At 30.1% G+C, this 14,915-nt stretch overlaps 1 pseudogene; it reads left to right on the plus strand.

Moving 5' to 3' along the window:
* Nucleotides 1-8,448: 8,448 nt before the first annotated feature.
* Nucleotides 8,449-13,594, plus strand: LOC129291156 (hydroquinone glucosyltransferase-like; annotated as a pseudogene).
* Nucleotides 13,595-14,915: the final 1,321 nt, after the last annotated feature.

The following is a 14,915-nucleotide window of genomic DNA, read 5'->3' on the forward strand; positions in this document are numbered from 1 at the left end:
GCTCCTCATGTTTGATTGAGTAAAAAATACAGCTCTTATAATTGCAGTATTAATAATTATATACCCAATTATAAAATAATTTTAAAAATATTTTATCACACTAAAATATAAAATAATTTTTTTAAAAAATAAAATTTAATTAATAATATTTTTTTAATATTACTTTTCATATAGAGGAAAAATTAAAATAATTATAGTGTACTAATTAAGTGTGTAAATTATTTAAAATTATATTAAATAAAGAGTGTTTTTAGAAGTTTATATTTTTATTATAAAAAAAGTTTGTAAAATGTTATTATCCACCTTTACAGGTATGTGTAATCTTGTATAAAATTATCATATAATTTAAGATAAATGAGAATCATGATTGCACTAATTGAGATTTAATATAATTTTATTTTTGTATTTTTAATACATTATTATTTTAATACATAGAAAATTTAAAATAAAAATAATATATTATAATTGTTAGCATAAAGTTAGTCATTTAATTGAGTGCATATTATAGATGGAAAAATAAAATAAAAGAAAAAAGAATTAAAAGCTTAATTGGGCACTGAACTAGTACGTGCGTGCCAAACTTGACTCCGACTTTGCATATAATAAGTGAAAATAGCGTAGTGGAGTTCGATTTGACTTCCATTTCCTAATCAATATCACGTTTGAGAGCCTCTCCAATTACATGTGTTAAATCCATTCCCTCCCAGCGGCTGTCTCACATAATATAACCACAATCATTTAATTTAATTAAATGACGATTAAATATTTTGTGATATGACATTAAAAAATACCAAATTTCAATTTTTTCTATTATAATGATTGTTTTGAATTTTTAAGAAAAAATATATCTTGATAATTTTTAAAAGTAGATGGAATTCAATTATTACAATTGAAATATTAATTGAGTAAATGGATTTAGGCACTCATTGACACTACTAAAAAAAATTGAAATTAGTGATGGACAAATCCATCATTAATCAGCAAAATCCGTTGCTAATTTTAGCTTTAATAATAGATAGTTTGTCACAAATGTGGTGTCACTAATTTTGTGACAGACATGAATCCATCACTAATTTAATTATATAAAATATTTGTCACTAATTAATAAATGTCTGTCACTAATTTATTTTATAATGAAAAATTTTTTTGAGTCCAAATACTATCATGTCACCTCCCCATGCCACGTCTCAAGTACACATCATCTGCATCACCTACCACATCATCGTCACTTGGTTCTCCATGCCATGTCACCACCATGTGAACAATTTATTTTAGTTCTCTTTGCTTATAACATTACCTAGTCTCAAACTTAAAACTTCCATGTTTTCATTTGCACTTTTTTCCAGTTGAGTTGTAATAATTTTTCATGCAAAATTTAATATATATTATTTAATTAAACACTTATATTTAACTTAATATATTTAATATATTATTATTTAGATATGTTGATAATATATATTAATTTATATACACACACTAACACATATAAATATATAAATTAGTATATATTATTGGTTAATAAATATATTATTTAATATCAATAAATAATTTATGAAAATAAATATTTTTTATATCATTTTATATTATCTATGTTGTAATTAAATTATTTTTATAGTATAAATATTTTATTTTTATATTTAAATTTAAAAAATAAAATAAAAATATTTTTTATTTTTTAATATAATTTTATATTATATATTTTACTTATAATAAGAGAAAAAATTATTTATGTAATTATTTAATATGATAATTATTAAGATTTTATTCATTTAATTCTCTCCATGTATATTATAAATTTTTTATTTTTATATAATATTTAAGCACATTTTAGTAATTTTTTAATTAAAAATATCCTTCACTAATATGTCATTAATATAAAGATTTAAGGATGGCAATTAGTGAAAAATTTAAATCTGTTATTAAATTTATAAAATTTAATCAAAAGGTGACAATATCATATATCTATCATTAATCCACCACTAATTTATGTAATTAATGATAGATTTTAGTTCATTACAAAATTTTTGTCACTAATACCTATAATTAGTGATGAATTAGAGATTCGTCACTAAATATCTATCATTGATTTTAATTTTTCTAATAGTAGAAATCCAAATTTCAATTACATACATTCACCCTGGCCCATGCATCGGCATATCTCTATTTGAAAGGAAAGGCACTCACCTTCTATAACCCATTTTAGGTTCAAGCACGCATCCTTCTTATAATATGGGAGAACAATTGGTGCCATTATGGCAGTTGCATGGGTCATTGGCATGTATGATCGATACTGAATTTCTATATAGGACAGTGTGGTTAAATAATATATTTCTTGAAAATAATTGAATTTCACACTTTGAGAGAATAAATACTATTATTTATTTTAACGTCAATTTAGTTTTGTTGGCCAATAATCAGTAGTCAATATTATTATTTACTTTGAAGATTAACCGAAATACCACATTCCATTGCGATCCTCTCTACTTTTGTATCTCCACTTTTTCACTTCCCATTCTAACCCATATATTAAACTTAAATGGTTGAGATTTAATAACTTATTACTTGATACTATAATAATAATAATAATAATTTTATAAAACATTAAATTTTAATTGTTTAAATTTATTTATTTATTTTGATTTCTCATAACTATCCTCTTATTGAAAATAATACTGTTCGAGATATTATTGAGTATTAAATGTGACTTTCTTAATAGGATTTACATATTATTCAGTTATGTCGTTATTAACTAACCTGTTCCATTAGTTTCAAAGCCCTCTCCGTTGTTCAAATTTAATCCAATGGTTCGAAGGGAAGTACAGAAGAAATGGATAAAATCGAGCCGAAAATCGAGCCCAAAATGACATGGTTGCTTTTTCAAACTAACAAGGGCCCAAATTTAAGTTCATAAAATCAAATGCCATAGGCCCAAACAACGACTCAAAAATATTCAAATACTTGTTGCATAGCATTTAAAGAGGGCTTTAATTATTTTTAGTCAAGGTTTTAAAAGCTCAATCAGTTAGTTTAATTGTAATCCGGTCACCAGATTCGGTCCAATTGATACCTATAGATCAGCAGATAATCAAACCGATCGAGAACCAATAAATCAGTTAAAGAATTAGAAAAAGTGTCAGGTTAAGTGGTTCATCCAACACTATTTATTTTTTTCTCTCCCCAACAGAGTGGGAAAATGGGTGGGAGGCCTTATCCCCGTAAGAGCTAAGGCCTTTGAGCCTGATTTCTCAAAAAATAATTGATTTTAGAAGCTTCACATTTGAAGGATTTATAAATATAATTTATTTTTTAAAAAATTTAAAAAATTCAATAAATAAATAAATACAAATAGAAATATAGAATCTTAATCAATCTTATCAAATTTAATAAATATAAAAACTTGTGTATTATAGAGTACAACATTAATCAAAATTAAGAAAGACCTTATAGAGTAATCATGTTTAAGAATTAATAAAAAAATCTGTCAATATTGTGTTAAAAATAAATAACAAAAAAGCCAACATCAATTATTTTGATAACATAACACTTGAAAATTCATCAATTTTTTGAGGAATAAGACTTGAAGGATCACCCAAACTCGAGCTCTTTTTTCAAAACTTATCAATCCCGAGTCTAGAAGCCTAATTTTTCAAAAAAAACTATCAATTTTTAAAATTTAAACTCTTATTTAAACAAATCCTCCAAATTCAATCTAAACGAGTCCACTACCTTATCTAAACAAGTCCTTCCTTATCTAAACAAGTCCTTCAGAAAAAAGAAAAGAAGGTTAGAGTTAACGCCTCGGCTACATTTCTTCAGTGATTGAATGTATCCAGAGAAAAGCTTTTAAAGCGTTGAAAGTTGGCAACAGTAATGTTCCATTTCGAGAGCACAAAATTTTATATATGGTTTACCATCATTTTCTTTTCTTATTTTCTTCTGCACACACTTTGATGTTAATGGTTCGTATTCAAATTTCCCAAGATCAATTGAATCTTAGGAAAATGCGTTCCAGCTGGTACTTCCCATTTTAGCTTCTAGAAAATTGGCCGCCTTGAACCTCAAGTTGTTTGAAAATAGAAAAGTATGCAGATTAATTAAGTTACTGATTTTCTTTCATTCCAAGGGTTTTCATAAAGTAAAAGAAGATAAAGAAAAGGACATAAAATCAGATACCTAATCTGGTGTCAAATATATTTTTTGTCCATAATTAATAGGAAAAATTACTCTAAGGTTCCATGAAAGCATTTAAAATACGTTGAGGTCTCATAAATTTAAGAAATAGCTGTCAAATTCCTAGGGACTTAAGGGTGAATAAATCTAAAATAAAATTACCCATTTACCCTCTAGCATGTCTCACAAAACATATGATTAGCAATATTGAATATTGCTGCATATCCATAATTGTCAATCACAGTAGGGTAATTTTCATTTTCTCATATCATGATTATTGGCTGTAAATGATTGTGTAAATTACCAATTGATAGCAACATATCCATTATTGGTTGGGTAAACAATTTCTTGTGCGTTAATGATTTCATTATTATTTAAGAGTAGGATAATGCTTTCTGGGTATACCCACGATCATTCAATTTGCATAACTAATATATGGAATAATTTGGTGCAACACTGATACGTTGACAAATATTTAATATGAATAACTCTACATGTTGTCAAAAAACTCAATCAAATCATATACGGATTAAGCTTTTGAGTTTGTTGACAATATGGGAACATGGGATGATGAAAAATTATCATTAAGGGTTTAATCCCAGCTAAAGTTGTGTTTAAAATGATTTTAGAATGGTTATAAGGTTAACACAACTCATAAAAAGTGAAAGAAACTAATATTGAATGAGTTTTTAAAGAGTTTGTAATCATACACGAAGAACATAGCATGAAAAATAATGTTTATGCAAAAAGAAGTGAGATTATATGGTAATAGATCATTTGTACTAGTATAAGAGAGTTATATACCGGTATAAGACAAGGCTAAACTCAAAAATGAAGGTTTGTACCGGTACAAAGGGCTTTGTACTGGAATAAGGAAGAGTTATATGGTTTATATCGGAATAAGACTGTTTATATTGGAATAATGAACATAGTTATGAAATAAAATATCATCAACTTGTAATGGTCATAACCATTTCATTTTAAGTCCAAATTAGGCAAATGACCTTGGAAATCCCTAGATGTCAAGTTTCCAACACAATAAGACCCACTTGAAAATTCAAAGTATTTTAAGAGATATGATCAAAAAGGTGAGCAAAGGTCACGGACATTTTTCTGACGTATTGGAGGCTTCAACAGCCAACTTTGAAAACTCATAACAATTTTATATAAGATTCATTTTGAACGAAATTAAGTTCTTTGGAAAGATGTACAAGTCTATTTTCAAATGAAATAATTTTCACATCAATTGCATTTGTATATTAAGAGATATATAGAAAATACTGAATAAAGGTCAAAACCGTATATCTCTAAAACTCTTAACTCAAATTATAAACTTCAAGTATTAATAACATAACTCCACTTTGAGTAAATATAACCTTTAAAAAATTTTATGGAGTTAGTTTTCAAATAATATCTAAGAGAAAATATTTTCAAATATTGTGATTATGATTAAACCTCACTATTTATTTTAAAACAAAAATGCGTGATAAGATTTAAAATAAATGCAAATAAAAACAATAAGTTTAACATAAAGATTAGAAAGCCTAAAGATATTATGCCCATCAAGATCAAGCCTATGATTGATCCAAACTTGTATATCTTTATTCACTTAAGCTTTTCTTAGATCATCTTTCTCTTCATCTTTCTGTTCTTTATTCTTGAGTGAAGCATGCTAATGATAATAATGGCTTCCTCTTTATGCTTACTCACATTGGATAATCTTCAATAATATACCATGAATAAAGTGGTTAGTCCAATTATTATTATGTCATGGGAATAAATGTTATATTTAATAAATATAACAGCACCAGGTGCCTCAGCACTTGTCAATGGCAAGTAAATAGCTTGTCAATATATTTATAATCACTTATCAATCAACAATGATAAGTAACTAACAGGTTCTTACTCCTTATTAATTTTTAAAGAGAATAACAGCACCAAGTGCCTCAGCACTTGTCAATGAAGAATAAATAGCTTATTAATATACTTATAATAACTTGTCAATTGCTAATGGCAAGTAATCAACAAGTTCTTGCACCTTGTTAATTTTTAAAGGAAATAGCAGCACCTAGTACCTTAACACTTGTCAATGGCAAATTACTACCTTATCAATATAGTTATTACTACTTGTCAATTTTCAATGATAAGTAGTCAATGAGTTTTTTTAATTAGTTGATTTTTAAAAGGAATAACAGCACCTAGTGCCTTAGCACTTGTCAATGGTGAATTACTAGCTTGTTAATATACTTATAGCCACTTGTCAATAAAGTGATAACCACTTGTCAACATTCAATTAATAAAACAAATTGTTAGCCACATTTACAAACGTGTAATCAGCATTCATAACAGCATTATCTAAGTTAACTATACAAAATGGGCTAACTATACAAAAGGATATGGTTATCAGTAAAATTATATCCTAAAATTCTATAAAAAATCTTCCATTTCTTCTTCTTCCTTTCTTGGGATCCTTCTAACAAGGACATAACTTCGCGCTCCTTCACATTGTTACGATGACTCAGTAGCCACCATAAGAGTTCTACTTTCTTCTCATAGAGATCATCCTGCACCACAAGTAAGTCTTATAAGGAACAACAACAAATATGTAGTACATGAAGAGTGAAAAGTAAAGCAAATAATGCATGCTTGAGAGCATTTTGGCATCATACACCCATTCTTGTCCACAGTGTTGTCTGACGATTGTAATCATGTTATAATGTGCACCCCACAAATATGGCTACAAACAAAATAAAAAACATAATGTAGAATTCAATTTCCACATGTAAATATAAGCTTAATGATATATAAACAGAAAAGAAACTCATGTATCAGTTTGCACATGAACTTTAGTTCTAGAGTCACTGATTATTTGACAATCTATAAATTCCTACAGTTTCCTTTCATGCTTTTAACTAATTCTCTTATAATCCCCACAGAATTGGAGCCTAATAAAAATAACAATCATTAAAAATTTCCATTCTTTCTCCAACGACACTTGGAGAAGAGGGCAGAACAAACTTGTACAAAAAATGACAATAAGAATGGAGATATGAGCAAAAAAACAAAAGAACAAAGAAAGGAATAACGAGAGAAGAAAAGGGATAATTAATGGTAGCTGAACCTTTGTGGTGAGATGGCACGAAAGGATTGTAGAGATAGTCTGATGATGGCAACTAGGGTAGATCTGAGTCAATGAAGCAAGAGAGAACTACTTTCTTTGTTTACTCCTTCAAGTTTTGGACTCTCCAACATGAGACATTATAGTCTTCTCTGACAAAATGCGATTGCGAGAACAATGGTCATGATAAACTCTAGAAGATGCTAGAATGAGGAACACAAAACCGTTTATGCTTTCGTGCGTTAGTAGGAAGCAGAGTGATGTTCAAGTATTTCAAATAGAGGGCAAATAGGTAATTTTATTTTTAAACTTATTCACCCTTAAGTCCTTAAGGACCTAACAGCTATTTCTTGAATTCATGAAACCTCAATGTATTTTAAGTACTTCCATGAGACCTTAGAGTAATTTTTCTTAATTAATACGCACGCTGAAAATTAGAAATTCTTCACAAACCTAATGCACTATGTCATTTGTATATTATCGAATAAAATCATGTTATGTCAAATTTATTTAATCTTATATACTATCTCTCATTATGTCACATAAAATTGTTTTACTTCCTTAAATTTTTTGTCTCCCCTCATTCTATGATGATGGTAAAGAGAAAAAAGATAAAAAATTAAATATGGATTATATTTTTTTAAAAAAATTCATTAAAAATAGGATTAAATGAAAAATTGACTTCTAAACTATAAGTCCATGAGTATTTGGACCTTGAACTTGCTTTTAATGTAATGTTTTCTTTTAAATTTTAAAAACAACATAATATTGTTCCTATCATTAATAAATATTAATTTTAATTATTAATTGACTAAAAAATTACTGGCAAGAACGAAAAAAAATTACAGATAATTTTGGGTTTTTTTTTGTAATTTTTTAGTTCTTTTAATAATTTTTGAAGTCCTTCTTGTAGTACTTTGGTTAAATATCGGTGAAAGTTAATTTTATTAGTAGAGGCGATATTACACTATTTTTAAAAGTTAAAGAAAAATGTTATATTAAAAATGAGTTTAAGATTTCAAATGCTTCGAAACTTATAATTTAAAAATAAAATTTCTCTTCACATAATATTTTATTTAATTGAATTATAAAATTTTATTAGATAAACATGAATGACATGATACAATATATAGCAAGAATTTCTTGGAGGCATGTTTGAAAGAAGGTGCTTATTTTCATCAACGTCAATTCTGTCTGTGTTGGTCAAAGAAAAACTACAGTTCTATAATATGTAAAATGAAATCACATGTATCATCTCTTAGCGTGAAGTTCTTGACCCAACATCATATATAATCTCACTTATATGTTTCTCTACTTGTACAAATCATTTGTAAAACAAGATTGAGGCTATAATATAATTAAGCAAAGCAACATCAATGGAGAAAACAACTCAAATTGCTGTCATAGCCAGTCCAGGATTCAGCCATCTTGTTCCAATTCTGGAATTCTCCAAGCGACTTGTTCATCTCTACCCAGATTTTCATGTCACCTGCATCATTCCCACACTTGAATCTCCACCAAGTTCCTCCATAGCTTACCTTCAAACTCTTCCTCCAAACATAAGCTCCATTTTTCTCCCACCAATCTCCAAAGAAAAATTACCTCAAGGGGTTATTTCAGGAGTCCAAGTTCAACTCACATTCCATATATACACAGGGAATTGAAATCCATGAAATCTAGCAGAAATGGCCTTGCAGCTTTGGTTGTTGATGGTTTTTCCTTTGAAGCACTAGACTTTGCTTCAGAACTCAACATCTTCTCTTACATATACCTCCCTCATGTTGCTATGATCTTCTCACTCTACTTTTATTCATTATCTTTGAATGATTCAGTTTCTTCGGAGTTCAGAGACCTAAAAGAACCCATCAAGTTCCCAGGTTGTGTTCCTATTCCTGGAAAGGATCTTCCTACCCCATTTCAAGATCGATCCAGTTTAGGCTACAAGCAATTTCTTGAACGTGCTAGAAAACTCCGTCTTGCTGATGGAGTTCTTGTCAACAGCTTCGAAGAAATGGAACCAGACACAGTTAGAGCCATACGCGAAGAAATCCAAGGGAAGAACAAGCCTGAGATTTATCCAGTTGGACCCATCATACAGACAAATGGATCAGACTCAGATCATCACTGTTTAACATGGTTGAACAATCAACCACTTAGATCTGTTCTCTATGTTTCATTTGGAGTGGAGGCACACTTTCTCAAGAAAAACTCAATGAACTGGCTTTAGGGTTAGAACTAAGTGGCAAAAAATTCTTATGGGTTGTGAGAGTCCCAAGCAAAGTTTCTCATGCTGCTTATCTTAATGCCATTAATGAGAATCCTTTAAATTTCTTACCAGAAGGATTTTTGGAGAGAACCAAAGAGCGAGGTTTGTTTGTTCCTTCATGGGCACACAGATTCCAATCCTTAAACACAGTTCAGTGGGTGGATTCTTAAGTCACTGTGGTTGGAACTCAACGCTTGAGAGTTTTGTTCATGGCGTGCCGTTTATAACTTGGTCACTTTTTGTAGAGCAGAGAATGAACGCCGTTTTGCTGACTCAGGGCCTGAAGGTGGCTGTGTGGCCGAAGGCAAACGACAATGATGGGATGGTGAAGAAGGAAGCAGAAGCCATAAGGAGGTTGATGGATGATGAAAATGAAGAAAGTAATGAAATTCGAAAGAGAATCGAAGTTTTGAAAGATGCTGCTGCTAATGCACTCCTTGAAGATGGTCCCTCCACAATGACTTTGTCAATGTTCGCGATGAACTTATTAAGAGGCAAGTAGCTGAAGCAATTACAGTTTATGCTTGTATACACGAGCTAAGGTGTAACATAGTAAGAAAACTATGCTTTTGCTTTGAAAAAAAACAAAAACAAAGAAGAAGAACAAAACTATCCTTTTGGATCTAATTTTGATAGTGACTGGATTCGAACTCGGGGCTTGAGTTATGAAAACAAAAGACCTTCATCACCAAGCCACAGGGTTCACCTGGCTAATTTTTATTTTCAGGTTTTATATAAGAAATCAGCTCGAGACATAAAACATAACAGCTACTTTGGAAGGTAAAGCAGGCATACACTGATATACATGCATGCAACAGAAGTGTAGAAAATTTTAAATTATCAGTTCACGATTCACGAGCTGTAGAAAGAGGAAGAGAAAAGGAGAGATTCGGAGAAGGGCGATGGAGAACCTTTAAGGCTGTGCTAGGGATCGCCCTTGGGGCATTTTGGAGGTGATTCTCACTTGGTTTCATTTAAGTAAGTCTTCTACTTCCTCACCTCTTATAACCAAATCCCATGTCAATCCCATACAATACATCTATCATAACCACATGCAAACAACTTTTCCCCAAAGTGCATCACGATAGACAAGGATATATTTTAAACACACAAACATACTTTAAAAGGACAAAAAAAATTTAATTTTTAGGGACAATATCAATAAAGGACTACTACAATAATTTAATATTCAAGAATTTAGACAAATTGAATACTTGTTAAAGCTTAAATTTTCACTCGTCAATTATTAATATTTACATGATATAAGTCATTGTTTGATAATAAATCACTTCCAAGATCTTTTATTAATATTCTCTCTAGTTTTTAAGGCCTAACTTAGAGATCTCTTTTTTATACATGGCAATATCGAATAAGGAAACGTAAAAAGGGGTGGGAGACCCATCTGTACATTGAACTCGGCCGAGAAACTTTATGAGAGTGCGGGTCATACTTGACTATTGCGTACTAGTATAATTTAATTTGATATATTCAATTGCCTAGCTTAGTTCGATTTGAATTGCTCTTCACTATATGCACGTGACTTTGAAGTTTGAACATATTCATGTGAAAATTAACATAATTCATCAATTTTTCAATAAAAAAAATTATGTGAGTAGTATCCTGTCCTGATGACCTTGTTAGAACCATGACAAACATTCTAATTTTAGTTATTGATACACATAAAATGTTTCAACGCAAGTGTACGGCTCAAAATACTATATAATAGTGCGTCAAGGTCGATCCCACAAGGAATCAAGTAAAATAGCAATTAGACAATAAAGTTCTTTTTTTTTTTTCACGTTAAGCAAAACCAATTAGAAGTAATTGATTAAGCAAAATTAAAAAGTAAAATGAATGAGATGCAATGAGATTTTCAATCTAACAACTACAAATGTCCAATGCAACTTAGAGTCACTAATCCCTCGCTAGCTTTATAGATCTTGTTTTTTACCCAATTAATTAATTTTAATGCTTATTTTGTTAAACTAGAGCATTAATGGCTATAAGGGCCTTTCAAACCTCAAATAACCCTCTCTCAAATTAATTATGTTATTTCTAACAAAATTATCTAAGAGGCAACTTTAATTCTAACTCACTCTAATTTAATTATATGAGGCAATTAGGTATATTTTTATCCTAATTACAAATTAAATCATAATCTAATCTCATATTACTCAATCTAAGAGTTCAAATGAGATTCCTCTTTGTCAAAGAAAAATCCCAACACCCAAATTCATATTTAATGATGGCCAAACATTAAATAGACAAATTAATACAAGATTGAGCAATCAAAATTAATATTAAGCATAACCAATGGGTAAAAACAAGCTTTAATCCACCAACAAGTTCATAGTTACTCTAGGTCAAACGTATTCAGCCACTAACAGCCATTAAAACAGCATGAAGTAACAATATTCAGCAAAAGATACATCAAAATGTAGAGAAAAGGGAGAAGAAAGCTCAGAAAGGATGATTTCTATCACAAATCGCAAGACCCAAGTATTTCCCAAGCTTCTCCAACTCTTTCTCCACCTTAGAATGCTCCCTGAAGGTGCAGTTGCTGGTTGAAGATGAACTAGAATGGAAATGAAAGCCAGAAACCCTTAAAACACGATTTTAAGTGAAGCTATGCGTTTTGCTAAAAACTGGTCTAATGTCGCAACATCCAAAATTGGTGCTGCAGCATCACTGGGCAGAATTTAATTTCTTGTGGCTTCAAAATTATCAACTTTGGGCCCATAAGTTGGGCCTCCCTATATGAATAAAACTCAGATTTAATGCCATAATTGATCCACTAACTTCAACAATTGTCTTAGACTTTATCGACCTCAAATCTCACAAATAATTATCTACTTAATCACATATTTGCTAATTAATTTCACAAGATGACTTCCAATTGCATTAAAATCACTATTAAATTCATTAAAATAGTGGAAGTCATCAATTTTTTTTAATACAAGATCACAGAGATCTCGTGTGAGAGAAATACAAAAATAAGTCACATTAGATTTCATGAGGAATCTGCATTCTAAAGGCGAACGACTAAAAATAATAAGATTTAAATTTTCTTGGGTAGCCTGGTGAACAAGCATGTCAATGTATCTACTAGCTTCCTTAAACATGTGATAGAAGGTGATGGTCCAGTGTTTCATAACAAAATATCTGACTTTCTTGATAGTTTCTAAAAGAAGGTAAGTATAAAAGAAATTAAGCTAAATGAGTAAGAGAGTTTCCATCATTCTAATTTTATTTATAAATATATTTACAATTATTCACTAACAAAGTCCACTACTACAAAATATTAAATATATAGCAGTGTATAGTAAATGATTACGGTATAAAACATTGAATAAGGGAGGTGAGAAATTCGAATATCAATATTAAACGATTCTAAATTGTAACCGTTGCATATACCTAAAAAATATTAAACAATTATTTAATATAACTGTTTAATATATGATGCTTGAACATACAAATCAATTTTTTTGACAGAACCGTTCAGCTTTGTAGGCATTTACTAAATGATTTTTCTAGAAAACCATTTTATATGTGTTTATTAAACAGTTTCATAATGAAACTATTTAATATTAGGATTTAAAATCGGTTCCCCCATACGTTCCATTTCATTTTTCCTCTCACGCCGAAGTCTCTGTTTCTTCTCTCAATCGTATTTGCCATTTATTTTTCTTGTCTTTCTCATCTTCCACCTCTGTCAATCCATGTTTCCGGCCATTTCCCACCTTCCTCCGCTGTGGGTCATCGCCGTTGGTGCTCGTGGGTGGTTCTAAGTTTAGTTTTGCTTCCTATGGGTTTTCGGTGGCTGGGTTTGTTTTCTGTCAATCTATGTTTTCGGCCATTTCTCACCTTCCTTTGCCATAGGTTGTCACCGTTGGTGCTCGTGGGTGGTTCTAAGTTCTCATTTTTAGTTTTGCTTCCTATAGATTTTTAGTGGCTGTGTTCGTTTACTCCAACTTGTGGGTTAGACGTCTCTGGTCTGGGTGTGGGTCTTGGTCATTTCTCCAGCCACCACTCAATTGCCCCCTTGATAAATGTTCCCTCATTTAGCTGAAGTTGGTCTGAACAAAGGTAAGTTATTTTTTGCAAAAAATATTTGTAATTTATTTTTTTAATTACACTTTCCAATAATGGGTAGCCTCAAAATATGATTAGCATAAAAACTTTGAAGAATTAGACAGACTTCAAAGTTAGTTTGCTCATACATTATTAGTTACTATTTTGTTTTGATGAAGTTTCTCTGGTATTGTTATTGAGAGTTTCCTTTTAGTTGTACTTAGTATTTTGTTCTGAAATTGATATATGAAAATGCATTATGTGAATGTTGGTTGGAAATTGTTATTAATTTGATGTTAAATTTGTGAAAAGAAGGCATTTAGCCTAGAAAATGCTCAATTTTATGCTATTATGCTGTCAAATTTTTTTTAAAATTTTGGTTTTGGCTTTATGTAGAACAACTTGAAGTTTTTTGTTGAGTTCTTTGAAATTGTCTATCATTTTATTTGATTAAATTAGTATAAATTGAGGACATAAGGCTCAAGAACCACCAATTTTAAGCTATTATGCTAACCTTTGCAATAAAAAAGTCAACCTAATTAACAATAACAACAACACAACAATGAGAACAACAACAACTAAAAAGAACAAATAAGTAGTACAAAATTAAACTTAAATAGAATGTGAAGATAGTGGTACTAATTACCTCCCACTTCAATTTAAAAGTAATTATTTTTTTTTAAATATGCAGACAAACTTTTTTTTATATGGACAACTTATAACTCACTAAATGTTTTTCTTATTTTCAACATATTTCTTAAATAAGGGCATAGATAAGGAGTGGATGTCTGTCAATCGTTTATCTAAAAAATATTAGGATGGAGTGGCAGACTTTGTCAAATTTGTAATAAATCATGCAAAAGATCGTGACCGAATTATTTGCCCTTGTTTAAGCTATGGTAATGTGAAATCAGTTTCTCCTGAAACATGTGAGCTCTACTTGTTTAAGTATGGAATTAATTAGAGTTACAAGTATTAGGTAAAGCATGGAGAGATACCGGATGATGTAAATAATAGTAGCTAAGGGCACATGGAAAGTTGTTTATCATCATCGGATTTCAACACAAGTGCATATGAGGCCGACCACTGTCTTGAAGAATTGGCCAATAAGATGGAAGGGGAACTCGAGGATTTCCTAGAGAAGTTGGAAAGGTTAAAAATTAATGCAGAGACACCTTTATATGAAGGGTGTACTGAGTTCACTCTATTGTCTGCTGTGCTAGAATTATACAACTTGAAAGCTACAAGTAGGTGGAGTGATATGAGCTTCTCAAGCTTGCTCTCTTTGAT

Source organism: Prosopis cineraria, unplaced genomic scaffold (assembly GCF_029017545.1).
Source record: "Prosopis cineraria cultivar Desert tree isolate PC_DT_omini unplaced genomic scaffold, ASM2901754v1 PC13, whole genome shotgun sequence".
NCBI lineage: Eukaryota > Viridiplantae > Streptophyta > Magnoliopsida > Fabales > Fabaceae > Prosopis > Prosopis cineraria.